Raw genomic sequence first — 17,173 nt, 5'->3', positions numbered from 1 at the left:
CCAGGGTGATGACCTGGGAGGAAGCCATTGACTGCACAGGACACTAGGGGACATTTTTAGACAGAAGGAACTTTTCTGTATCTAGATGGTGGTGATGCTTACATGCCTGAAGCAGTTCTCAAACTCATCGTTTTTATGGCATGTAAATTTTATCCCCATAAAACTATTTATTTCAATGATCAAAATCAAGCATTTCTTATGTTCCAGACCTTGTGCTAGATAGCGGAAATAAATAAATAAATAAATAACAAATCAACCACCAACTACAGTCGCTTCGTTTATTATCTAGTCAAAGAGATAGACAATAAATTTGGTAACTGCCACATAATATGGTATGTAATATAACAGCTATATCACAGGGTTCTAAAGAAACAGAATACTAGAGAGTTGGGAAAAATTACCAGATGAGTGGTTAAGAATGGCAAAACATGTATCCATACTTCAGCAACCTACTAAATTCCTATCTTCCACTAATACATACCATATAAAGTCAAATAAATCTGTGTACCAGAATTTTGAAAATTTTGGAAACAAGATGGACATATTTAAATTGAAATTCTTAAAAGAATACTCTATTTTTTTTGCATGCATCTCTTCTACTCTTACACTTATTTTGACTTCATTTTTGTGAATTTAACATAGATACAGTAGACCACACATACCTTATTTGTACCACATGACACAGTTTTACATATATGTATTTCCTCATGACTACCTAGATCAAGATTTAGTACATTCTTCAATATTTATTCTTTTTTAAGGGTCCTCCATTGCTGGTTGATTATTTATTGGCATTTTGGAATTTGAGATAGAGGGCAATGCTGTCACTCCATGGAAAAACTGTAGGGGGATCAAAATTGTCATTGCCACTTACAGGAATTGCTCAGTATGACCAATTTTGACTCCATCAGCTTCATTATAAAGATAGCTAATTTAGGCAACATTTGTAAGCACTCCCAGGGTGAAGCATGTCTTTCCAAAGAGAGGTAAATATCAATATTCTGCCCTTGGGAAAGCTATTGGAATTTTAAAGTCATTTCACTACAGATAGAAAATCATAATTTCCAATAGAAGCATGTTGAACCCTGAATAAGATAGGTGCCTACTAGCAAGTTCTCTGTGCTTGTGTGTTAAAAAAAAGAAAAAAGAAAAAAAAAAACCTTTGTGAATTGACCTTAAAATGCACTTTAATCTATGGCAATAATCTATGGTTATCCACTTGAAATAATAATTAATGCTAATGAAATTGATAATTAGGAGCCATTCTCAATTTTAATTAGACATACAAGTATTCTAATTAACCAGTTTTGGACTTTGTCTTAAAGTTGAAGGTCTTCTATTCCTTGACAGATGATGAGGACAGCTCAGGGGAAAAAACCAACTATATCCTCCTTGAATTAGACTACAGATCTGATGGCTCCCAACTATTGTGTCCTGTCTGTGTAGTGATTGGAGAGAAAAGTCCCTCCCTGGGAAAATGGAATCCATTTTTGGAAAGAGGGATACAGAGTCCTAGGCAGAATCCACATAGCGTTATCTGGCACCTTCTCTTAACAGTTCCAAATGTTCCACTGTGAGACCTTTTTTAGGACTTTTCTGGTACTAGCTCTTACCTGGAAGTATTTCTGCCCTCAATCCCAAGCTCACAGTGAATGAGGACAGGGTATGTATGAAGGGCTGAGCAAGTGATGAAATATGACCCTAGAAAGGCAGATGGAGAAGTGAGTCATAAATGTCCTCAGCTTCAGGTTGTCCCCTTTCCTACCCTCCATGAATCAAAAACTGTTTTGAGATTCTCGATCTTTCTTAATCTTGCCCTATTAGTGGAACATCAATGGTTTGTTTGCAGACACATTGTTCCAGTGAAGCAACATTTTACAAGATGCTTTCTAGGAGTGAGTGATGAGAATTACAAGGCCTTTCTAGCTTTAGCAGAACAGTGTTTCTGGACCACCTGGCCTTTTGCCCTCCTTCAGATCATCTATCTGGGTAATCGTCCATTCTATCACCATACAATACAGAGCTTACTAAGGAAGGTGGAATGTCTCAGTATCTGGAGGGCAAGCAGGTGACATTGAGGAGGGCACATCTATCACAGGGAGAACAGCTTGTTTAACTGGGCTCATTCTGAAAGCGTCTACCGACAACATACTCTGCTCTTTAATGGCTAGGGAAACTGAAGTACAGTATAGGCTACTGTTTCCCTTAGAATCTCAGCAGATTTCTCTGAGTTCACTTGGACTCTGTCAGGACATGAAGGCTACTTTGCTGCTGGGACTCTATACTGCTATCATTCCAGTATCTCTGCCTTGTTGACTGGAAGATTATAGTCTCAGTGTCCATCTCCAAAGACACAAGCCTGTGGTTGCAAACATTCCAGGCTCTGACCATCCCTACTGCATTTGTCACTCTTATGATGCACACCATTAGAATGAGACAGGTTTGTTTGTTTCATTTTCAAACAAAATAGAAGGCTATGGCTTGTTGCCCAGTCTACTCATTTAAGGATCCAACAGATCACTGAACATTATTTTTGCAAGACAGAATTTCAAAGTGCCCCAGAGCACTGGCACTGTAGGAGATTGGGTAATGGTCTCTGAAAGCTTTTGCTTTCTGTTAAATGGAATATTTATTTGCAATAATTCAGAATAAACATTTTGTTTGCAATCATTTTTGACTTACAGAAAAGTTGCAAAGATAGGGCTGAGTCCCTGTATACGCACCCAATTGCAATTTCTCCGGATGTGATCTTACATTACTGCAGTACATTTGTCCAAACTAAGGAACTAATGCAGATACATTAACTCAACGCCAGATTTTATTTTAATACTAGCAGTTTTTCCATCGATATCATTTTTTGTTTCCCAATTCCAGGATCCATTTGCGGATCAGCCCCCTTCCTATCTCATGTGAGGTCTTTTCTAGAATTTGCCTTCTGGTATCAGTATTTTCTTCCCAATAATTCTTTTGGTCTGCCTTTTGGTACTAAATTCTTTTGGTACTAAATCCCTGAGCTCCATGTCTTGTGTTGTTTTGTTCCTCTCGACAGCGACCGCACCTCACACTTACTGCTCTGGATCAAACCAAAAAAGAGTAGGAGGGTGATGGGTTTACAGAGAGGTCCTTCATTGGTTTTACCAAGGACACACTAGAGGTAAACTCAATCTTCTTTCATTCTCTCTTCCTTTCTTTACTTTTTCTGAGTAAAAACATTTAGGTCAAATTTATCTGAACTAAGAAACAGCTGAATATCTCCTGGAATCAACAGAATGTTTCCACCGCATCCACAGTGAAACAGACAAAAGTTTCATCAACGCCTCATCTGACAGGCCAAAGATTCTCTCCTTTGTGCATTTGTAGGGTCATTCTTAGGCTTCAGCCTTTAAGAAAAAGGCCCTTGAGACCTCAAAGAATAACAGAAAGGGCATTATTCCTTGGTCTGGGAAGTTGTAATGCATCATAATAGATTCTGTTTGCAAAATCATTCTTGCTAGCACAAGCTCACCAAATATACTGCTCAGGTGTTGTGTCATTATTATTTTTTTAATGTTTATTTTTGAGAGAGAGAGAGAATGAGAGAGAGAGAGAGAGAGCGAGAGAGAAAGAAAGAGAGAGAGTGCATTCTTGTGCACACATGCTCCAGAGGGGATGGGGCAAAGAAGAGAGGGAGACAGAGTACCAGAAGTGGGCTATGTGCTCTTAGTGGAGAGCCCAGTGAGGGGCTCAAACTCATGAACCACGTGATCATGACCTTAGCCAAATCGGATGCTTAACACACTGAGCCATGCAGGTGCCCCAAGTGTTGTCTCTTTAAAGATTAGTAAGCAGAGACATTTGGTTGCTCTTTAAAAAAAAAATGCCTTTGAACCTGAAGTTTTCCTCCTCTCCAACCAATGTCAGTTCACAGTAGCTCTGTGTATCAATGCATGTAAAAAGAAGGAAGGCAACGATTTCTGAGAATAGCCACACCTGAGCTCATGGGGTGGGGAGGAAATTGTGATGTATATTTTAGCATATTTAATTCACTTAGTCCCTGAGTGAAAGAAAGGGCAAAAGGCAGAAGGAAATTACAGAAGGTGTTTTTTTATTTTTTTTTAATTTTTAATATCCACTGCCTAGAGAATTATTACAAGTCTGCACTGTTAGACAATTACATGGACAAAACACTCAGTTAAAACTATTACTTTGAATATGATAATGGACTCTTTTAGTTTGGATTGAGTTTTGGTTTTATACTGCTTCACAGTAAATCTTCATAATTTTGGATTCCACTAACAGGATTCCAAAATTTTATGTATGGGTTGGGTTGAAGTTTCATCGATACTATTGTGAAAAGATGCTTTTTTCTTAGTACATTAACATTGTGAACAAAAGACTCAAGTGCAAAGGCTGAATCCTATCAAGAACAGCTGCTTTCCAATAGTGAGGGTGTTCAACTGATAGGGGTACAATCATGAAAATGTTTTGTTTATCCACTGTTATCAATTCTACTCTGCTGACTTCCCACTCCAATTTCTTGATGAATAGAAGGTTTATGAACATGAAGTCTTATTTCGTAATCTTCAATTATGTTTGTTTATTAAAACAGTAGTTCTAGGGGTTCCCAGGTGGCTCTGTAGGTTAAGCGTCCAACTCTTTATCTTTTAATGTTTATTTATTTATTTTGAGGGGGGGGGGGAGAATGAACGGGGGAGGGACAGAAAGAGGGAGAGGGAGAATCCTAAGCAGGCTGTGCATTGTCACCACAGAGCCCATCACGGAGTTTGAGCACATGAACCAAACCATGAGATCATGACTGGAGCCAAAGTCAAGAGTTGACGATTAATCTACTGAGCCACCCAGGCATCCCAAGCTTCCAACTCTTGATTATGGCTCCGGTCATGATCTCATGACCATGAGATCTAGTCCTTCATTTGGAGTGTGGAGCCTACTTGGATTCTCTCTCTCACTTTCTCTCTCTCTCTGTCTCCCTACCTCCCTCTGCCCCTCCTTTGTTCACATGCATGCACTTTGTTGAAATAAAAAGAAAAAGAAAACAGTAGTTCTATTCATTTAAGACAGCACTATTATCATAACTGATTCAAAAAAACACACCCCTTCAGACTCCTGTAGCAAGAGGATGAACTGGTGTGGCCAGTGACCTCCTGGAAGAAGTTTGCGCTCTCCAGTGCTGTCTGTCTGATGCATGCATCACACGTACCCAACCACAACCCCCTTCTCTTGCTTCCTTTCTCGCTCAAGCACTCCCTGGCTTCCTGGTTATCCCTTCCCCAGTGTATGATAGCACCAAGCTAGCCAGTGGATGAACAGATGTCAAAGCATGAACAAAATGTCAGACCCCCTTTTGGCAGAGCCTCAGGTTATAAAGAGATTCTCTTGTGGATTCTCTGCTTTGGCTGCTTTCCATAATAGGTGCATTAAATGAAAAGTGCTTATATGTACACTTAGCTCTCAATCCATGTTGCCATTTAACTTATTAATTTGTACAGCACATCAATTGTTTCTGAGAAGAAAAGTAGATATAGAATTTTATTTTTATGTATATTTTTAAATGTTTGTTTATTTACTTTTGGAGACAGAGAGAGAGAGAGAGAGCAGTGGAGGGGCAGAGAGAGAGGAAGACAGAATCCCAAGCAGGCTCTTCATTGTCAGTGCAGGGCCCAACACGGGGCTCGAACCCATGAACCATGAGGTGATGACCTGAACCTAAATCAAGAGTTGGCCATTGACTGAGCCACTCAGGTGCCCCAGATATATATTTTTAAATTGTTCATGGAGTAAACCAAAAAAGTCACTGTTAATATCCACATGAGGTATTAGCCTAAAACCATCAGCTATGTTGTTTGCTTTGTCTTATCTATTGCAGGAATGTAGCAAGTTGAAATGAATGGCGTTCCACTCATGAAAATAGCGATGACAGTGGTGAGGATGAAACTATGTCCTAGGGCTGATTTAATCTTCCTCTCAATCCCATATGCCCCAAGAAGTGACAAGTAAGATCCTCCACTGGAACTTTTTCAGGAAAACCTAGATATTCTATTCCCTTTATTCTAAAGGTGTTTGATCTCAAGACAAAAGCAGAGAACTCAAGTCTGACATCTTGCTCCTTGTGCTCCTTCCCCACTTCCCTTCTCACTACTAGATATTTTTTACCTCTTCCTCCTTTACCTCCGGTTCTATCAGATTTTTCTCTTCTCTAGTTATAGACCTTTTTAAAAAATATATTGTTATCCATTCCCTTGGGTCGACAATCTTCATGCCCTAGCTTTAATGGTGGGAACAAAACAGAGGAAAGAAAAACATGAATTGGTAATCAGTAAAATACTTCCAAAAATTGTCCTCACTACAGAAATATTAGGGTGTAAGTTCATGGCATGATGATGTTCCAGACTTAATTTTTTTTTAATCCTGTGCTATTATCGTCAATTTCCATGACTATGCTTTCATGAAATTGGAGCATGTGGCTGCTGTTCATGCTTCAAGCCTTTTCCAACATGACCTGTAAGCTCAGTTTTCATACCAATGATGATTGTGTTTTATTGCTTCTTTATCTGAGAGCCACCCTGCTATGTAAATCAATGTTTTCTAATCGTTACTTCATTTAAGAGGTAATAAAGTAGCCCACACAGGAAACACAAGGCTACAGGCTACACTCTCAGAACTGCTATAAACCACCGTATAGCTAAGCAATTGGGAAGAGAGCTGGTAACCTGGACATAAAGGTTGCATAATGTTTGAGTGGAATTCACTTGGCCATATTTCAGTACTGCCGATGGGAAAGAAAAACAAAAAAGTTGGTGAGTAGTTGAAAGTGTGCTATTACAAAATTAGAAAGTGTATGTTTCTTTTTTTTTTATTTTTTTTTATTTTTTTTTTAAATTTTTTTTTTCAACGTTTTTTATTTAGTTTTGGGACAGAGAGAGACAGAGCATGAACGGGGGAGGGGCAGAGAGAAAGGGAGACACAGAATCGGAAACAGGCTCCAGGCTCCGAGCCATCAGCCCAGAGCCTGACGCGGGGCTCAAACTCACAGACCGCGAGATCGTGACCTGGCTGAAGTCGGACGCTTAACCGACTGTGCCACCCAGGCGCCCCAGAAAGTGTATGTTTCTAATAGAATTACGTTCCACCCCTTCTCAAAGTTTATAAGTTTACCACACATAAATGAGAATTGACTATATTAACATAGATCTAAAAAGTTCTCAGCTCTAATTTGTTTCCTATGAACTTTAATAAATGGCACTTAGATGCTGATGTGCAGGCTTTAGGAGGGAATTGACACTGCATTTATATTCCTAATTACATATGATTCTCTGTAAAGAGAAGTCTGCCATCTTTAAACAAGCTCTCAGCTTTGGGAGGGAAAATCATGGAGAATGAACAGAAGAAGAGAGTGACTCATTGGGTGAATTGTGCAGTGTGACACCTGAGGGCTTAGCCGTAACGTAATTCTCCTAAATGCATAGAGTCTTTATTTTGAAAATCCATATTATCATGATGAGTTTGGTCTAAATTAGGGAAGGTTGATGATATCTTTTAAAATAGGTTTCTTTAGACACCAATATTTCTTATAATCTAACCTCAGAGTTCAAAGTTCATCTTTTTAAAGTGAGCTAAAGAGATACCGTCTAGACAACAGCAGAGATGTATAAAAGTGATCCAAATTCTCTGGACCTTAATTTCCTCAGGGTTAAAATGGCCAAATTATGGTAAGAGCCCAGATGTACATCAACTGATGAATGGAATAAGATGATGGAATACTACTCACCAATGAAAAAGAATTAAATCTTGCCATTTGCAACAATGTGGATGGAACTGGAGGGTATTATGCCAAGCAAAATATGTCAGTCAGAGAAAGACAGATAATCACATGATCTCACTCTTATGTGGAATTTGAGAAACTTCAGAGATGATCGTAGAGGATCACAGGGGAAAGAAAGGGGAAAAAAAGATAAAAACAGACAGGGAGGCAAACCATAAGAGACTTTTAAATACAGAGAACAAACTGAGGGTTGACGGGGATGGGGAAATGGATAATGGGCACTAAGGAGGGCACCTGTTGGGATGAGCACTGGGTGTTGTATATAAGTGATGAACCACTGGTTCTACTCCAGAGGCCAGGACTACACTGTATGTTAACTAACTTGAGAATGAAAATAAAGTAAAAACTAAAATTGGGGAGAGAGAGAAGTGAGGTCTCCATCTTTTGCTTGTCTCAAAAAGCAAACGAGCTGGATTTTGGGCACTCTTTTTCTGACCTATTTCCTTCATGAGCAAAATGAGGACACGGGTCAATTGAAAACAGTGGTCTGATATGCATATGTCTTAATGATTTCTCTTCTGCTTCTATTCCTCCCTTGAGAATGAAAAGGTTTGACCAAAGGTTGGAGCAGCCCCATGGGAGTAGCTCCACAGAGGAACCCAGGGGCCAGAAGTAACAGGACAACTTTTTTCATGTGTTCATTCTGGATGGGAGGGAAACTTAAGTTTAAATGAAATTTAAGCTCCCTAGGATTAAACAATAGAACTTCTCACTCTATGAGGAGACTCCAGTCTCTCCAGTGTCATTCTCTGAGAGCAACTTATCCTTGATAGATACCTTTTAAACAGTGACACCATTAATGAATGGCAAAAAAGAGCTCAGGGATGGCTCCCACCAAGTTCATGAGTGGCACCAACAGCTCATGGAGATGTTTGTGTAAAATCCGGGTTCAGATGCACCTGACTGGTACTTTAGAAAAATTTTAATGTTTATTTTTGAGAGAGAGAGAGAGAGTGAGAGAGATTGTCAGAGAGAAGGAGGGAGACACAGAATCCGAAGCAGGTTCCAGGTTCTGAGCTGTCAGCACAGAGGCCAACATGGGGCTCAAACTCATAAACTATGAGATCATGACCTGAGCCACAGTCAGACGTTTAACTGACTGAGCCACCCAGGCGCCCCTGACCGGTATTCTTTTGCTCCACTTTCCATTGTCCAGGAGCTTGAATATGTTATGTGTTTTGTTTTGTTTTGCTTTGTTTTGTTTTTGAGCTTAATTTTTTCATCAGTAAAATGAAGAGGCAGGTGATGACTAAGGATCCTCCCAACCAAGCCAGTAGTCTCATCATTACGGACCCGAATGTTGCTTTCACCCTTTCTTTGACTAACACACCCAACTCCATGGAGGGTCAAGTGATGACATCAGGCAGACTGGGTTCTCAAGCAGGAAAAGGAATGTGCATTTCGACCACAAAAACGGTCTCTGGTGAAGTAAAACGTTTTTGGCTACGCCAGCCATTACAACACAAAACCCTAAGAGTTCCAAAGGGGTAAAACATAACCATGTGAGCAGTACCCCAGCATGTAACACACACACACACACACACACACACACACACACACTGCACAAATACAACTACTTTTGGACAAGGTGAATTTGAAACGTTAAAGGCCTGCCCTTGAGGATATTTTCAAATTGATGTTATGTGTCAGTACTTATAACAATTTGGATTACAGAAACAAAATGAAAATCTGCAAAGTTTAAACAACTCAAAACAAACACTGAAATTCAGATTAGTGTTGGGAATTTCAAAAACATTTGGTACTTCTTACAAAGATCTTACTGTCTTAACTAGTTTGGACCTTTTTGTACAATCTAATAAAGATACATAGACTTTTTTTTAAAAGCAAATAAAAAACATGGAGACAATGTCAAAGTAAATTAAAGCTACTCTTACTCCATTTGTGACCAATTCTGAGTCCATGCAGTATGATTTAACAATTTTACCAAAGAAAAGTATTAACTCAAAACAAAATAGGGGCACCTGGCCGGCTCAGTCAGTTAAGCATCTGAATCTTGGTTTCAGCTCAGCTCATGATCTCACATTTTGTGAATTCGAGCCCTGCGTGGGGTTCTGTGTTGACAACCTGGAGCCTGCTTTTGGGATTCTCTCTCTCCTTTTCTGCCCCTTTCTCTCTCTCTCGCTCTGTCTCAAAATAAATAAATAAACTTTAAAAAAATTTAGTGACAAGAGATGTCATGAAAGAATAAACTGATAATCAAATATGTGCCTTAAATACCCCTTTTATCTTTCCAACAAAATACAGTTGGCTTTCCAAATCAGTTGGGAAGTGCTTTCCTTTTTCATATTTCTTTTCTTGCTCTCGTCTTGTAGTTAAAGCAAGTGTCCTGCTTCACTGGGCATCACATTTCAATCTCTCTGACATGATTGGCAAATATGGCTGCTGCTCTGAGATTTAGCCTTTCGCCAACCAGGTGGTGACGATTTCAGTAATATCCTCACATTTAAATAGATCTTATCTCCCAAGGCCCCTGACAGCTCCTCACTTACTCATCCTTGCAACACTTCAGGAGAGAAGACAGAGTTTGGCTAATCATGCCCTGGAGTAGAGAAATCAGAGATCCATATGGATAAAGAGTTGACAGGGGAAGACAGCACAATGGAATGTCACAAAGCAAATCCACCACAAGGAATCAGAAATGCTGAAATATTTTCAAGGTCGAATTATACTTCTAAATATATTCTCTCTAGGATCCTCTTTCTATTCATAATCATTTAGGAATGGAAAGGGAGATTCACATTATACCATTTTTTTTTCAACGTTTTTTATTTATTTTTGGGACAGAGAGAGACAGAGCATGAACGGGGGAGGGGCAGAGAGAGAGGGAGACACAGAATCGGAAACAGGCTCCAGGCTCCGAGCCATCAGCCCAGAGCCTGACGCGGGGCTCGAACTCACAGACCGCGAGATCGTGACCTGGCTGAAGTCGGACGCTCAACCGACTGCGCCACCCAGGCGCCCCCATTATACCATTTTTTATTTGGAGGATTGATCTGTGGGAGAGTATCTGAGAAGCCCTTCCCCCTTCTTGAGTTTCTGCCTCCAAAGAAACTGGCAGATCCATTTCTGCTAACACAGACCTAGCCTGGTTTAACTCTTGAAGTAATGCTGGTATCTGGATTTGCAGAAAGTTTATACCTCACAAACTGCTGCTTGCTGGAATGAGCTACTCAAATGCCAAAGGACTATGAACAAATTTGCTTACTTATTTTTTCCAAATGTTTATTTATTTTTGAGAGTGAGAGAGCGCAGGGCAGGGGCAGAGAGAGAGAGGAGGGTAGAGGATCCACAGTGGGGTCTGGACTGACAGCAGCGAGTCCGACGTGGAGCTCGAACTCACGAACCATGGTATCATGACCTGAGCTGAAGCTGGATGCTCAATTGACTGAGCTACCAGGCGCCCCTAATTTGCTTACTTTTTTTGATACTTCCAGTTAATTATAGCTATTGGGTATAGGGTATTGGTACCCAATTACTGTAATGCAAAAATATGAATAGACTTATAATGTGAGAGTATGCACTATACATCGAAATATTTTACATTTGCTTATTTGGGGGGAATGTGGTTATTAAGGATTAAAAGACTGTACTTGTAGAAAAAATAAGACTTTCATTCCTGAGTGAGGATTTGTTTCTACTTGTTTATCAGGGGGAAAGATAATCATGATCATTTTTTCCCCTACGTAATCAACATGTATTGAGAGATCTGTGTTTGATGCCAGGGAAACTGATGAAGGCAGTGTGGGACATGAGATTTTCCAGCATCTTCTATCATGAGCCGTGCTATAACAAATGGGTTTCTTCTGGCCCAAACTCACAAAAGGAATAATATTTCAACACCCAGTCATAGAACAATAAAAAGCTATGGGGCACCTGGGTGGCTCAGTCCGTTGGGCGTCTTGACTTTGGCTCAGGTCATGAGCTTGTGGTCCATGAGTTCAAGCCCTGCACCAGGCTCTGTGCTGACAGCTCGGAGCCTGGAGTCTGCTTCAGATTCTGTGTCTGCCTCTCTCTCTGCCCTTCCCCTTGCACATACTCTGTCTGTCTGTCTCTCTTTCTCAAAAAATGAATAAACATTAAAAAAATTTCAAAAAGAACTATATAAAACCAATATGTAAAATCTAGTCTAACCATGTCATTTTTAAAATATATAAATAAACTTTTTATGTTAGATAGTGTTAAATTTACAGAAAAGATACAAGGATAGTACAGAGCATTCCCATATACCCCACACCGAATTTTTCCTATTAACTTTTTATATTATTATGGTCCATTTGTCACAAATAATAAACTAATACTGATACAGTATTATTCATGAAATTTATTCTTTATTTGGATTTCATTAACATTTCTCTAACTGCCTTTTTCTGGTGTGGGATCCCATCCAACATACCACATTTCAGTTAGCTGTTATGTCTTCTTAGGCTTCTATTGGCTATGACAGTTTCTCAGACTTTCCTTGTTTTTCATGACCCTGACAGTTTTGAGCAATTTTGGTGAGGTAGATTGTAGTATGTCTCTCAGCTTGGGCTTGTCTGATGTTTCCCTCATGGTCAGTCTTGGGTTACAAAGTTTGGGCAGGAAGACTACAAAAGTAACGTGTCCTGTCATCATAACACATCAAGGATGCAGGCTACCAATATTATTATCACTGATGATCTGGGTCCTAACTTCCATTGTCTGCCAGGTTTCTCTACTGTAAAGTGACTTTTTTTTTTTTGAGAGAGAGAGCAAGCATATGTGTGTGCCCAATCAGGGGAGGGACAGAGAAATGATAGAGAGAATCCCAAGCAGGCTCCACACTGTCAGTGCACAGCCTGACTCTCGGGACTCGATCTCACAAACCGCAAGATCATGACCTGAGCCAAAATCAAGAGTCAGATGCTTAACCGACTGAGCCACCCAGGCTTCTCTTTCCTGTAAAGATATTTGTTTTGTTCTACTTTCCAGGCTGTACTCTTTGAGAGCAAGTCACAGAGCGTAGCCCTCATTTAAGGAGTGAGGAGTTATGTTCCACTTCCTTGGGGAAGTGGGGGAGTCGAATGTATACCAATTATTTAGAATTATTTCTGTATGGAAGATTTGTCTTTTACCCCTTACTTACTTACTTACTTACTTGCTTATTTATATCCATATGAATTCTTGGATGGTATTTCATATTTTGGATTATACTTTGAGTTATAATCCAATACCATATTTATATACTTTGTTGCTCAAGTTTTCTAGCTTCACCATTGGGAGCTCTTTCGGTTGGCTCCTGTGTCCTGGCATATTGTTTTGGGAGCTCTTTCCCACTTTCTGACACTGCAAGACATTCCAGGCTCATCTGGTATATTCCCTGCCTCAGTCCTCATATCAGACTTTTTCTTTCTGAGCAGCCCTAGCTCCTTTTATTGGAGAATGATATTAGAAATGAAGATTTGGGGATACCTGAGTGGCTCAGCCGGTTGAGTTGACTTTGGCTCAGGTCATGATCTAGAGTTTTGTGAGTTCGAGCCCCTCATCAGGCTCTGTGCTGACAGTGTGGAGCCTGCTTGGGATTCTCTCTCTCTCTCTCTCTCTCTCTCCCTCTTTCTACCCCTCCCCTGCTCATGCGCATGCTCCCTCCATCTCTCTCTCTCTTTCTCAAAATAAATCAGTAAACTTAAAAAAAAAGAAACAGAAACAAAGATATCAGCATGGGCAAACATGTGATTTTATAGATTACATAACTGAAGCTCAAAGAAATTAAGGGATTTGCTCAAGGTCCAAAGGTGACAAGTTGCAAAGCTAACACTGGGACACACTTATCTTGACACCCAGGTCACTGATCTGGCCATTACACTACATTCTTTCCTGTCACACTCTAGGACATGCAGCCCTCATGGGCATATAAATGAAAAACTGTGTCCTATGTCCCTGTAATCTAGACATTCTGAGTGTCCTGCAATTACATGCACTGTTATTTATGGAGGACTTTGAAGTCTTGCCACAGAAGAGATGATAAAAGCCTAAGAAATACAGTCATCTTAATAAGGACAAAGGGAAAAATGAAGGGCCATTACCCTATGTAAGGTAAGGTTCAAGTTACACTGAGACTATCGGGTGTGTCTTTTTATGCTTGGAATATCTGCTGTGGGATATATTTGTGTGCATGGCCTATCACTTCCAAGATCCTTATCATTTTGTCACAACCTTTTAGACATGTGTCCTTAAAGCCATGCAGAGCCAGAGCACAAGGAACTCTTGTAGCTAGAAATTTGAAATCTGTTGTAAAATAATGAAGAGTGACATATGTTGTTCCTTTTTGGAAGTGACAAATAGCACATTTCCCTGTGGTCTTTGAGATGGACAGAATTAAGTGATCAATTAGTACATAAAGCACATTAAAACCCTTGACAGTGTTCTTTGGTGTCAGAGGGCAAGCATAGTGTACATCCCCTATCATCTTATTATATATATATTATTTAGCCCAATTTTCTACTTTAAAGATCAGTGGATCATTTTAATATTAATGCCTTAGGCTTTTTTCTTTTTTTATTTATACAAGATGTATTTCCAGCAGAGTCCATGCATTTGTAGTGAGAAACACTAATCACTACGGCTGGTTATTACCAAGACTATTCAAGCCATTATGGGTGATGCAAAGAGGAATAAGTCCCAGATCCTGAAGATAAAATTGTACCCTAACATGTGTTTTACTGATGACCTCTGTAGCTCCCAGTACAATATAGCATACACAATAAGCATTATGCAAGCAATCATTGTTTAATAAATTAGTAGTCAGTCCATATAATATTGGCCTTTTATATTTTTCACTAGTAGTTGTTTCATTAAAGTATTTACGTCACAACTGGTCAGCGTTGAAATTCTGTGTCAGAAAAGGTTTTGAGGGAGGAGCCAAGATGGCAGAACAGGATGGAAGTTTTTTGTGTCTCGCGTCCATGAAATACAGCCAGACCAATACTAAACCATCTTACACACCTAGAAAACTGATTGGAGGATTAACACAACAATCTGCACAACCTGAACCACAGAATTCAGCAGGTACACGGTGCGGAGAGGTGAACTTGGGGAGCAAGAAGCTGCTGAGGGTAGGGAACCGCTTTTGTGGGCAGAGAGAGTAGAGACTGGGGAAAGACCCAGAGACCAGGGGAGAATATGGGAAAAGCAGCTGGAGAGAAAGTGGAAAATTGGAAACAGCCGCAGGGACTAAACTAAAAAGGGAGAAAGGAGAGGGTTTAAATTCCATTAAGACTGTAAACAAGGGGAGCACAAAGGCTGCAACTCCGCATCTTGATAACTGGCGATGCGCTGGTGGGAAGGGCGAATCCCCAGGAACAGAGTGAGGTCTGGGAGGTTCTCTGGCCACACAGAGAAAAGTGGTTCCACTGCTGGAAGGACATTTGGTAGAAACTGTTGAAGCCACCTGGTCCCAGCAGATCCCAGAAGACAGCCACATTCACTGGTGCTGGGGCAAGGTTGTTAAGGATGAAGCCTGGTGACAGATGTGTGTTGTGATTTTCCATAATCCCTGAAATGCTGCTGCTACACTGTCTCACGAACATTTTTGGGGGTGGTCTGGCACCTGGCTGTAGTCTCGGGGTACTGGCAGCAGCAGGGTCCAGCAGGCGTTCCTGGGTACAACTGACATTTGGCCATTGCTCATTCGGCCATTGCTCGGTGAGACCCTCCAACAGAGGGGCAGAACAGGTCAAAGCTGCAGTCCTTTGGAAGTAAGGGGCCAGGGAAAACATCCGTATCTGAGACCAAAGTCAGGAGAGAGGTACTGCCTGGAGCCTGGTCACGGAGAGTGAAAAAAGCGGGGAATGGACAAACGTTGAAGACAGAGGACGTGTGTGCAATTGCTGATCCGGGAGAACAGACTGGGTAGCTGGGTGGCTCCATTTTCATCCCTCCCGCACATGCACATACACACCTATGAGCGCACAACACTCCACCCCAGTAGACTAGCAGCGCCATCTAGTGGAGAGTGGAGCCGTTACACTGAGCCCCGCCCAACTGGGCCAACTTTGCTCTTCAAGAACCCAAGTCTCACCACCAGCTTAGTTTATGGACTATAAAGCACTACATAGACTGACTTCTAGGGGAAAACGAAGTAATTTCAGTCCTACTTCAATCTGTTAGCAGGTTCATCTATTCAATTTTCTTTTTTTTCTTTTACTCTTTTACACATCTTTTTCTTGAATACGGAAAGAGAAAAAATTCATTTTTATTTTAAATTTTTATTAAAAATATTTTCTTTAATTTTTGCTACTGTATTTTTTATGTTTGTGTAAATTTTTTCAAATTCTATTTTACTTCTGTCATTTTATTTTAGTCTACTTCAGTGTATTCGCCTTTACAAATTTTCAAACAATTTCCTTTTTATTTCTTACTTTTTCTTTTTTCTATTTTTCATTTCTTTTCTTTTTCTTGAATGCAGAAAGAGAAAAACTTCATTTTTACTTTCAATTTCTATTAAAAATAATTTATTTCTTTTTTTACTATATTTTTTGCTTTTATGTAAATTTTTCAAATTCTATTTTACTTCCATCATTTTATTTTAAGTCTACTACCATGTATTCACTTTTTCAAATTTTCAAACGATTTCCTTTTTTTCTTTCTTTTTTACATCTTTTTTTCTCTTTTTTGATTCTTTTCTTTTTTCTTGAATACAAAAAAAGAATAAATACATATTTATTTTTAATTTTTATTAAAAATATTTTCTTTATTTTTTCTACTATATTCTTTACTTTTGTGTATACTTTTTCAAATTCTATTTTACCCCATCATAGCATCTTAGTCTACTTTAGTTATTCATTTTTTTCAAATTCTCAAACGATTTCCTTCCTCCCCCCCCTTTTTTTCTCTAATGCGCCAAACCACTTTCAACACCCAGACCAAAACACACCTAGGATCTAGCATCATTTATTCGATTTGTGTATGTGTGTGTTTAACTTTTAATTTTAATATTTTTTAATTTTAATTTTTTTAGTTTAAATTTTTCTACCTCATTAATTCCTTTTCTCCCTTCAAAATGAAAAAAAGAAGCAATTCACCACAAAAGAAAGAGCACAAAAAAACAACACCTAGGGATTTACCCAACAAAGATACAAGCAAGATGTCTGCACCAGAATTTAGAATCATGATAATAAGAATACTAGCTGGAGTTGAAAACAGATTAGAATCCCTTTCTGAAGAGATAAAAGAAGTAAAAAAATAACCAGAATGAAATTAAAAATGCTATAATTGAGCTGCAATCACGGATGGACACAGCAGCAGCAAGGATGCATGTGGCAGAACAGAGAATCAGCAATATAGAGGACAAACTTATAGAGAATAATGAAG

Source organism: Panthera onca, chromosome B1 (assembly GCF_046562875.1).
Source record: "Panthera onca isolate mPanOnc1 chromosome B1, mPanOnc1 haplotype 2, whole genome shotgun sequence".
Classification (NCBI taxonomy): Eukaryota; Metazoa; Chordata; class Mammalia; order Carnivora; family Felidae; genus Panthera; species Panthera onca.
The sequence above is the reverse complement of the archived record's forward strand: the minus strand, read 5'-3'. Positions refer to the sequence as shown.